Source organism: Triticum aestivum, chromosome 3A (genome assembly GCF_018294505.1).
Source record: "Triticum aestivum cultivar Chinese Spring chromosome 3A, IWGSC CS RefSeq v2.1, whole genome shotgun sequence".
Classification (NCBI taxonomy): Eukaryota; Viridiplantae; Streptophyta; class Magnoliopsida; order Poales; family Poaceae; genus Triticum; species Triticum aestivum.
The window spans coordinates 276,619,894-276,630,613 of NC_057800.1; the positions used below are offsets into that span (position 1 = coordinate 276,619,894).

The following is a 10,720-nucleotide window of genomic DNA, read 5'->3' on the forward strand; positions in this document are numbered from 1 at the left end:
TTGTGAAGGATTACCCAGATGTATTTCCACCAGGAGTTACCAGGCATGCCACCAGATCGAGACATCGAGTTTTTGATAGAGTTGTTGCCAGGTACCGGGCCTATATCAACGAGACCATACCGGATGCCCATGAATGATCTGGAGGAGATCAAGAAACAGATTGAGGAGTTATTGGAGAAAGGTTACATCCGATGGAGTTCATCACCATGGGGAGCCCCAGTGCTATTGGTTGAGAAGAAGGATGAGTCTCTGAGAATGGTTGTTGATTATCGGCCATTGAATGAAGTGACAATCAAGAACAAGTACCCACTGCCGATGATCAATGATTTGTTTGACCGGTTACAAGGAGCTAAAGTGTTCTCGAAGATAGACCTGCGATCAGGATACCACCAGCTGAAGATTCGAGAAAAGGATATACCTAAGACAGCTTTCACCACAAGGTACGGGCTATATGAGTATACAGTTATGTCATTTGGCTTGACTAATGCCCCTGCCTATTTCATGAGTATGATGAACAAGGTGTTCATGGAGTTCTTGGATAAGTTTGTCGTGGTGTTCATTGGTGATATTTTAGTATATTCGAAGAATGAAGAGGAACACAAGGAGCATTTACGTTTATTTCTCAAAAAACTCAGAGAACATGAGTTTTATGCCAAGTTCAGCAAATGCGAGTTTTGGTTGAAGGAAGTTGGATTTCTTGGACATGTTATATCAGGAGAGGGTATAGCAGTGGATCCTACCAAGGTTCAGTCTGTCATGGAGTGGTTGGCACCCACTTCAGTTGGAGAGATCCGCAGTTTTCTTGGACTAACAGGATATTACTGGAGATTTATTGAGAATTTCTCTAAAATTGCAGAGCCCATGATGGAGTTGTTGAAGAAGGACACCAGGTTCAAATGGACAGAAGAATGTGAGGCCAGTTTCCAGGAGTTGAAGAAACGTCTGACTACAGCCCCAGTGTTGATTCTGCCGGATATACGCAAGGATTTCCAGGTGTATTGCGACGCATCTTGCTTAGGACTTGGAGGAGTACTTATGCAAGACAGAAGAGTTGTTTCATACGCCTCACGACAGCTTCGACCGCATGAGTTGAATTATGCCACACATGACTTGGAGTTGGCAGCGGTAGTGCATGCACTCAAGACCTGGAGACATTTTCTTATTGGGAACCATTGTGATGTGTACACGGATCATAAGAGTTTTAAGTACATTTTCACACAAAAGGAGTTGAACCTCAGGCAAAGGAGTTGGTTGGAGCTTATAAAGGATTATGATATGAAGCTGCATTATCACCCAGGAAAAGCCAATGTCGTAGCAGACACTTTGAGCCGGAAAAGTTATGTCAATACTCTCTTAATGGGAGGGATGCCAAAGGAGTTAGCCGAGGATCTTAGGGAACTTCGTTTGGAGTTTATTCCTAGAGGTTTTGTTGCAGCGATGGAAGTTCAGTCTACATTGTTGGGAAAGATTCGTGAAGCTCAGAAGGACGACAAAGAAATTGCCGAGATAAAGGAGAAGATGAGTGAAGGCAAAGCCAAAGGTTTTCGCGAGGATGAGCACGACACCCTGTGGTTTGAGGACCGTATATTTATGCCCAACAATGCAGAGATCAGGAAGTTGATATTACAGGAAGCTCATGACTCACCATACTCGATACACCCCGGAAACACCAAGATGTATTTGGATTTGAAGGAGCATTTCTGATGGACTGGAATGAAGAAGGATATTGATGAGTATGTAGCCGTATGTGATGTATGTCAAAGAGTGAAGGCAGAACATCAGAAGCCAGCAGGATTACTGCAGCCTATGCCGATACCCGAATAGGAGTGGGATAATCTTGGCATGGATTTTATCACCGGATTACCCATGACACGATGGGGATATGATTCTATCTAGGTATTAGTGGATCGGTTGACCAAATTAGCTCACTTTATCCTAGTGAAAACCACATATACAAGTGCGAAGTTGGACAAGATATACATGACCAGGATCGTATGTCTGCATGGAGTTCCGAGGACCATCGTATCAGATAGAGGAACACAGTTTACTTCAAAGTTTTGGCATCAGTTGCACCAGACTTTGGGAACCAGGCTAGAGTTCAGTACAACCTTCCATCCACAGACAGATGGACAGACTGAGAGAGTCAATCGGATTCTGGAGGACATGTTGAGAGCTTGTGCGCTAGACTACGGGTCTAGTTGGGATGATAATTTACCTTACGCGGAGTTCTCGTACAACAATAGCTACCAGGCCAGTTTGAAGATGGCACCGTTTAAAGCCTTGTACGGAAGGTGTAGAACACCGTTGATGTGGGATGAAGTTGAAGACCGTCAATTGTTTGGACCGGATTTGATCAAAGAATCTGAAGAGAAGGTTAAGCTGATTCGAGATAGGCTGAAAGTAGCTCAGTCCAGGCAGAAGAGTTATGCCGACTCAAAACGCAAGAATGTAGCCTATGAAATCGGAGAGAGAGTATATCTACGAGTGTCACCACTGCGAGGAGTTAAGTGTTTTGGAGTTAAAGGAAAGTTAGCCCCGAGATTTGTAGGGTCGTACCGTGTTTTGGAACGCATGAAATAGGTTGCCTACAAGTTGGAATTACCCGAAGGACTGTCAGCAGTACATGATGTGTTCCACGTTTCCCAGTTGAAGAAGTGTCATGCTGAGATGGCCAATATTCCTCTAAGAGATACGGTGCCCCTGGAAGCAATTCAGTTAGATAGTGATTTGACATATGAGGAGAAACCAGTCAGGATTCTCGAATTTGCCAGCCGAGTTACTCGCAGCAAGGTTATCAAGTTTTGCAAAGTTCAGTGGAGCCACCATACCGAGGATGAAGCCACCTGGGAAAGAGAGGATGATCTACGCAAAGACCACCCACACATATTTTCTAGCCAACCCGAATCTCCAGGGCGAGATTCATCTTAAGGGGGGTAGGTTTGTAACATCCCAAATTTTAAATTTGAAATGTTATACATAGGTCATTCATGCATATTATATTTTATTGCATTTCTTTTTGCGATCCTCTAAATCCTAAGCAACTCAAGGACCCTCGGAGAGAGTTGGGGATTTTCCTACTTCTCATATTTGAACTTTTCTCAAATATCGAAACAAGGATCACTTTGGTTTTAATTATTTTTCTCTTCGAAAATATTTCATATTAAAATTATATGAGAGGAGATAATATGACTTCTCCAAAATAAATGAAATATTGGAGGAAAATATTAAAATCAATTTATATATTTTATTTGGGTTTTATCACTATTTTATTTGAATTAGGAAAATATGCATTTTTCAAAACTGCATTACAGGCCCAAATAAATGTTCACTTTGTCTGCTATGTTTTTAGAGGACGGGGAAAATTTATTTCAAGATTTTTGGAGTCTGTTTAGTATTTCTTTTTTTTTGTTTTTCTGCGTCAGGTTTTATAAAAAAACGCAACCGACCTAACCGGGCCGTGTCCGACCTGGACACCGAGCCAGGCCGACCTTTATAAGCCGGGAGGCCCGAGGTCCCGCTCCTAGCCGCCCAAACCCTAGCCGCCAGCCCTGCCGCCCGATCCGAGCCGCCGGATCCACTCGTCGCCGCTGCCGCCGCCGCCGCCCCGCGTCACCCCGACGGAGTTCCCGCCGCAGCCGCCAACACGTTTGCCGAGGTAGCCGCCGGTTTTATTTAAAAACCGCTCGGGTTTTTTTTGAAACCCTAAGATTCGTTTTTTTAGATCTGTTTGGTTCGGTTTTCCGCGGTTTAGCTAAATAGTGGACGTCATCCGTACGTTCGTTTTAACGAACGTTGTTCGTCCATTAGTCACAGGCAGCGAGCGTTCGTTCGTTAGCCTGTCCGTCAGTTTTTCTTTTTCCAAGGTTTTTCCGCGATTATTTCTGATCGCGATTTCTGCCCTGATCTTAGATTTAGTTTATCTTTTCGCTCGTTTATCGGAATCAGGCGATTCAAGCGCCTAGATCTTCGTCTCAAAGTTCTCCTTTTGTTTAACTAACTTGAACAAGATTTTGATACTCTAAAATTTGACTTTAGTCCAGATTAGTAAACGGATCTTGTTTCTTTCGTAGTTTGAGTTTCGTTGCTCCGTTTGATTTGATTCTTTCTGCAAACCGGAGTTCTTCAGTTGAACTTTCTGGTTAGATCTTCTTATTTGAGTTTTCTTCATGCATCATTGCTTGATTGCTTATGTATGCTATTTTTTGTTTGCGATAGAGCACCCGGAGTGCGAAGCGTGCTACTACGACTCTTGAGGATTTGCAAATCGTCAGCAAGGCAAGTAACACATTGATCATACTTCTTTCATTCCCGGTTTTTATGCATTAGTTCCAATCCTCAAACATTGCATGATTAGGAAGTGTGTAACTTGTGGGTATTGGGAGGTAGTTGATGAGGTAGAACCTATTGCCCTGTTTATCATCAAACCCTGGGAGTTACTTCTTCGTTATGCTTATACTGCTATGCTATGCTCGTAGACGTGGATTGGGTTTGAGTGTATCCATGACAGATGTGAGTTGTTAATAAATGATTAACTTAAGGTGGCAACTTTAATACATATCTGGGTGGATTGCTTGTGGGCACCTGGAGAATCCAGTGTTGTTCTAGGATATCCCGGAGTACCCGTGTGATCATCCTACAGTTCGCCACCCAGGCTCAAAGGGATCATAAGATTATTCATGCTAGAAACTTCCATGTGCAGCCACAAGCTATTATGGGCCCTAGCATAGTTGAGTATGTTGCATGACCTCTTTCAGTGGTGGGCTAGCAGATGTAGGGGAAAGTAGGTATAACTGTCCACCCAGAGTAAAGAGTTAGTGCTTCTGAAAGACTGTGTCTCGATCATCCGTTTTCTCAAACACCATGTATTGCGAGAAATCCAACGAAGGAGATCGAGTCTTGTGGGAAAAAGTGCGCAAACCTCTGCAGAGAAATCCAACGGAGGAGATCATGTTGCAGACTTTTTACACGAGGAGTAAAATTCACTAGACCGTTGTCATGCACTCAACTATGCCATTAGAGTTGACGGACTCACTTTATCTTCCAAGCCTTCTATTGTTATCATATTAGATGGCCTTAAGCCATATTTATTGTATTAAGTTCTCTCTTGAGACATTCAATGTAATAAATGTGTAATTGCTACTCTGTTATAAATCCTTTGAGTACTGTGTGTGTCAGTATTACCGATCCAGGGATAACACTAAAGCACAAAGACTTAACCGTTCAAGGTCGGGTCGCTACATGCGCATTGGAGGCATTATTCCATTTTATGGGTTACAACAAACACAACCACATATAAACATAAGTGGAAACAAGATTAGGCACCAGAGAACATTTTCCATTTTATGGGTTACAACAAACACACCGAAGTCCTTTGACTTAAACACATCAGTACCAAGATTTGCATCAGCAGATGCCCCCATGCCCCCGGATTGCTGTCCTTGAACTTGTGATTCACCGTCGTTAGAACTTTTTGGTTCTCCACACCTGCATTGAAATTTTGCATACTTCTTCACAAAATCAAACTTCTGAATATGGCTGATGGAGCCCCGTCATTAAATGGTACACGGGCAAGTCCAAAATCACAAATTTCATCTTGCAGTCAACATTCGCTAGAATATTCTTGGGCTTCAGATCCCGATGGAAAACATTTGCTGCAAAACCATCATCTAAGCAAACAATCCGTACAGCAACATCAGATCCCGATGGAGCCTAATCAGTAATTACCTGCATGTACTTCATTCCTTGGAGCAGCTGATACAAAACGAAACTGGACTGATGTTTGCTTTCAAAAGCTCTTTCACATCAACTTCAAAACAAAAATAAAGCTGAATATAGACACCGACGCGTACTGTCCCTGCTGCTTCTCCCTTCGATGAAAAGAATTAGCATAGGTGCACTTTAGATGCAGCAAAATCTGAACTTTAAAATGGGAAATTGAAATTTAGCATGCCGACTGATATATCTTTTTAATAAGTACTCCCTCCGTACCAAATTACTCGTCGCAGAAATGGATGTATCTAGAACTAAAATACATCTAGATACATCCATACCTGCGACAAGTAATTCGGAACGGAGGGAGTAGTTATCTAAAGGAAAATGAGTTACAATCATATGCTAGAAGATGCCCCATACAAAAAATAGAAGTACGAGTGAGATAGAAAGAGTTGTTTCTACAAGTTCGTTTAAGTACAAATACATAGTGGTAGCGGCATTTCAATGCAAATTGTAGCTTGGTACAATACTCCGTTGCAAGCATCATATTGCTTGGATGTATGAAACACAACCGTCACCATGTTACTGTTCCAGGCATAGTCAATATAGTTGCACTGAGATGTTTAACCAGATGAACTGAGACAGCCAATGGAGGAAGGAGTTCTTCTCTTAACATTGGCAGCATTTTGACAAGAATCACTCGAACATCTTTTAAAAGAGACAACAATGACCACTTTTTTTAACTGCCTGAGTAAACAACCCGCCAACTTATAGAAATTGCTCACTTGAACTTATAGGAAATAGAAAAAAGAACTATGTAGATACAGCTTGCATCATCAAAATCCAAAGTTTTTTCAAACTGATAACATATGTAAAACTTAGGTCCATTGGTGTGACGCACACAGTTGAACTAGTGTAATATATGTAGTCGAAGGGATGTAATTATTTGTAGTTGAACCAATAAGAGACATGGCAACACAGCAACATTTTCACTCTATGGTGTCTCACACATGGTTTGCTAGAACAAGTTGAACTGAATATCTTTTTCGTTTTGAACTTTGAAACAAGCTACAACTTCTGTTTCCCAAATGTGTACGGAATTTTAAGTTTCCAAGCACATACCTTATGTTCTTGTTTGTTGATGGGCACGCCTCCCCTACTCCTGTGGACTGACAGCGCCGGTGAAGTGGAGCTGAAGGAGCGGGGACCACGAGAGGCGGCTGGGTGCGCCGGGATTTGGCCGCTGTAGGGGATCCCAACTATTACCAAGTCATCCCTGAGGAGCTTGTAGAGGCGGGGCAGTTGATCGCCGGCCATCCAATGTAAGTTTGAACTACCAGGTGCGCTGGGATTTGGTTGCTGTAGAGAAGCAAGTCGGATCAAACATTAATTATATAGGTTACAGATTTTGCCTTCTATAGTGATGTGCTTCCTGGGCTGTCCAAAAACAGCAGCCACACAAGTTTGGTAGCCGTTCGTCGTGCACACCTGCTCGATGGGAATTTACACAAACTGTTCGGAATTTACACAAACTTTTAAAACATGAACTCAATGGTCCAAACTTAGTGTTCGAACTGTTTTGATTTATTAAAATTGCAACATAAAGAAACCTTTTGTGGCTTCTCTGAATCAAAATTGTCGCAGGACATCAACATAACTGATTTCCTATGTTGTTTTGTTAACTTTCCAAGTTTTAATTTTTGAACCACCTCGGTAGGTATACATCAACTTTTCATGACAAAATTATTGTAGCCGATATTTTTGCTCAGGACATTAAATAAAACACATGCCTAACACACTGTACACACACCTAACACACAAAAATCAGTGCTGAAGCACTGATGCTTCAATATCACAATTGGTGCAAAATTCAGATATTTACTACATAGCAAGATTTTGAGATGAAGAATAAATGTGATCAGTACTAGTACGACTGAACAATAAGTTCAGAATTGTAGCAGTGCTAAGGAATCATTACCATCAAGAGGACGACAAGATTCACGTTTATTTTTGTCCCTATTCGTCGTTGAGATCAATGATGCTGAGCAGTAGGAGGGGGAGAGCCGTCGTGATCTGCTAGGTGGGGAAGTAGAGAATTCCATGAGTGCAACTCAGATCATCGTGGGGGAGGCCACAGTGAGGACCCCCGTGTTGGCCCACTAGCTGACGAGGAGCATCGGAGAATCTACACCATGAACACAAAACTATGAACTTCAATAAAACAAACATTTGAATGTCAAAGAGAGTTAGTGTGTGAATTGTTCTGATATAAAAAATGCAACATAAAAATGCCATTTTGCTTCTTTGAATCGAAATTCTTGTCTTACATCAACATAACCAAACTAGTTTTCTAACACAACATTGAAACTGCTTCACATGATTTGTATCTCTCAAAAAAGTAAACTCGTTTTACTACTTTATACCAAATACACCTACAAAACAACAGAAAAAAATCATTTCTCATAGGCATTTCAACAAGCACACATATCATCCATTTTTTGCACAGAAGCGGCCTAAGATTGAATGGAGCAAAAGGCATGCCACAAGTGAAAAGAACTAGCAGCAGCAGCTCGAGATTCACCTTTTTTGTAGAGGATGCATCCCACCTGCGGTTCAGATATGGTAGAAATGCTCAGTTCAGTTATATCGTGCATGCACGAACACACCAGCACACGCAGGCCACAGCAAGCACGCAGCAGATGCATGTCGAACTGAGGGGCTACGTCAGGACCCGGGGTGGAGTTGGTCGGCGACGGAGCTCGAGGAGGCTAGCACCGGGAGGGAGGAGACCTGCTGGATCGAGCACATGGCAGCGGGATTCGGCTGGCAACGTTGTGGCGGGCCATCTCCACCCACATGGCCACACCCCACCATGCCCCAATATCCACCTCGCTGAACTGAACAAAATTTATAAATTGAACCGAACTCAAAGAAGAAATTTGACATCATGTGTACATCAAGAAATAAACTTGAGCAGTACCAACTACTAAACAAAAAGATTGGTACATCGAACTTAGAGATTGTATATTGGTGAACTTTTTCTCCCTACAGAATCATTAATCAAATGCATATACTGTTCGCGAGGATTTATCAACATGATAAGTAGTGGCAGTACTACTCTAGGTAACAAAGTGGTAGCGGTACAAAAGAAGGCCACCATAAACAATGAGTACTACCGCGACACCTAAACTATGTGTTGGCCATGCTTGCTTTACACGAGGTCATACAGAAGTTGTACTGAGGGTGTGAATTAGAGCGGCCGGAAGAGGATGCAGCAGCACACACAGACACCACCAGATAAGTTCTCCTGTCTCTAGAACACATGTATGCACACACACACATCTCCATCTACAAAAAAAAAGAAATTGTTGACCTCCGGAGTTCTTGCAAAGTGAATTCATTTTTGTAACCAGAGAACTTGCTACACTTAGCAAAGGTGAACTACTCATTCCCAAAAACTGCAGGATGTCTACTATCATGGACCAGAACTTTGAACTTCGCGTATGGTCATATATGTTGTTTCTTTTTAATTCCCTATCAAATGATCAGTTTCAGTAGCCGAGAAAATTGGCTCTACCTCATAGCTATGAAACTGAGTTTGATTGAACCTTCACACATATAAAGTTTGAACTTCGATCAAAAGCTAAATAATTCAACCACATACATACAAGCAGAAAACATGCAAAATTTGGTCCTATTTAGGCATATATCAGCAGAATATTTAGAGACCACCGCTCAATTTTTCGTCTATGAACTGTCAAGCCAGATGCAATTGGACATACTGGAGATGTGGGGATGAGATGACAAAACACAACCTTCAGGTGTTGGCAATTATTCAGATTATTGAACTCTCCCAGCAGGTATACCTGAACTTGCATGACACATTTTGTTTATTCAGTTGAAAGTAGCTGATTTTGAACTCTTGCAGCAGGTATATACCTGAAGTCACAGAGTGGGGAGGGAGGCGACCGGATCCAGGAAGGGATGCTTGTTGTTCAATGGGTCGCGACGACGCCGGAGGTGCGTGGTGCACGGGGTAGCGGCCGAGGGTGACGACCCCATGACCCACACGTTGATGGAGGGGGGGCACGATGCATGGAGGGAGGTCGCCGACGGCGCGGAAGAAGGAGGTTGGCTGGGCGGCGAAGGACGGTGACGGACGCGGTTGTGTCACGGCAACGTGTGGTAGGGAGGGCGGTCGGCGACAGCGCGTGGGGAAGGGTGGGGTGGGCGGCTGGCAGCGGCAGCGCGTGGATAGGGAGGGGCGGGCGGCAGGCGGCGGTAGCGCGCGGGTAGGAAGGGGCGGCCGGTCGGCGGCGACAGCGCGTGGGTAGGGTGGGGTGGCCGGCCGGCGGCGGCGACGCGTGGGATGGGAGGGCAAGCGGGCGGCGTGCGGGTAGGGGAGGAAGGAGGCTGAGCGCCGGCGGGGGAGGGAGGAGGTGGAGCGCTGGTGGGGGAGTTGGGATCGGGAGGGAGGTGGGAGGGTGTGGGAGCGTGGGTTCGAGGTCAGTGAGTCGTGCCGGTTTCGGGCTGGTGGGCTGGGTTTCGGGAGATTGCGTCGTGCGTCGCTCACATCTCTACGCATTCCGGGTTTAATTTTCGTCCCACCTCTTCTGGTTTATTTTCCTCCTCCCTCTCACCTCCAATTCCCCCGCTCTCACCTCCAATTCCCCCGCTCTCACCTCCAATTCCCCCGCTCCCACCTCCTATTTTCGTTGGTTTTTTTCGTCGGTTTTTATTCGTCCCCCTCCCACTGGTTTTACAGTGCAGAGAAAACCATCCCCGCACGCCTCTCCACGATCCCTACCCGATTCACGCATCTCACCCTCCCTCCTGCACGAGCATCCGCCGACGCCGGTGCGTTGGCTGCCTCCCTCCCCCATCGCCGGCCACCTCTCGCCCCTCATAGCCGGTCGCCTCCCTCCACTGGATGCCGACCACCTACTTCACCGCGCCGACCGCCTACATCCCAGCCGCCGGCCATGACCAGATTCGCACCGGTGTTCCC

At 44.5% G+C, this 10,720-nt stretch overlaps 1 long non-coding RNA gene across 6 annotated transcripts; it reads right to left on the bottom strand.

The window, feature by feature from the left end:
* Nucleotides 1-5,154: 5,154 nt before the first annotated feature.
* LOC123061167 (uncharacterized) lies at nt 5,155-10,162 on the bottom strand. Of its 6 annotated transcripts, XR_006428592.1 has the most exons (5): nt 8,294-10,148; nt 7,691-7,897; nt 6,835-7,071; nt 5,725-5,867; nt 5,155-5,651 (listed from the first exon to the last, which is right to left on the bottom strand). It is a non-coding gene; the product is annotated as an uncharacterized lncRNA (long non-coding RNA). The 6 variants fall into 6 exon arrangements; XR_006428593.1 differs by having other exon boundaries at nt 5,155-7,071; nt 8,294-9,578; nt 9,652-10,162; XR_006428591.1 differs by having other exon boundaries at nt 5,725-7,071; nt 8,294-10,158.
* Nucleotides 10,163-10,720: the final 558 nt, after the last annotated feature.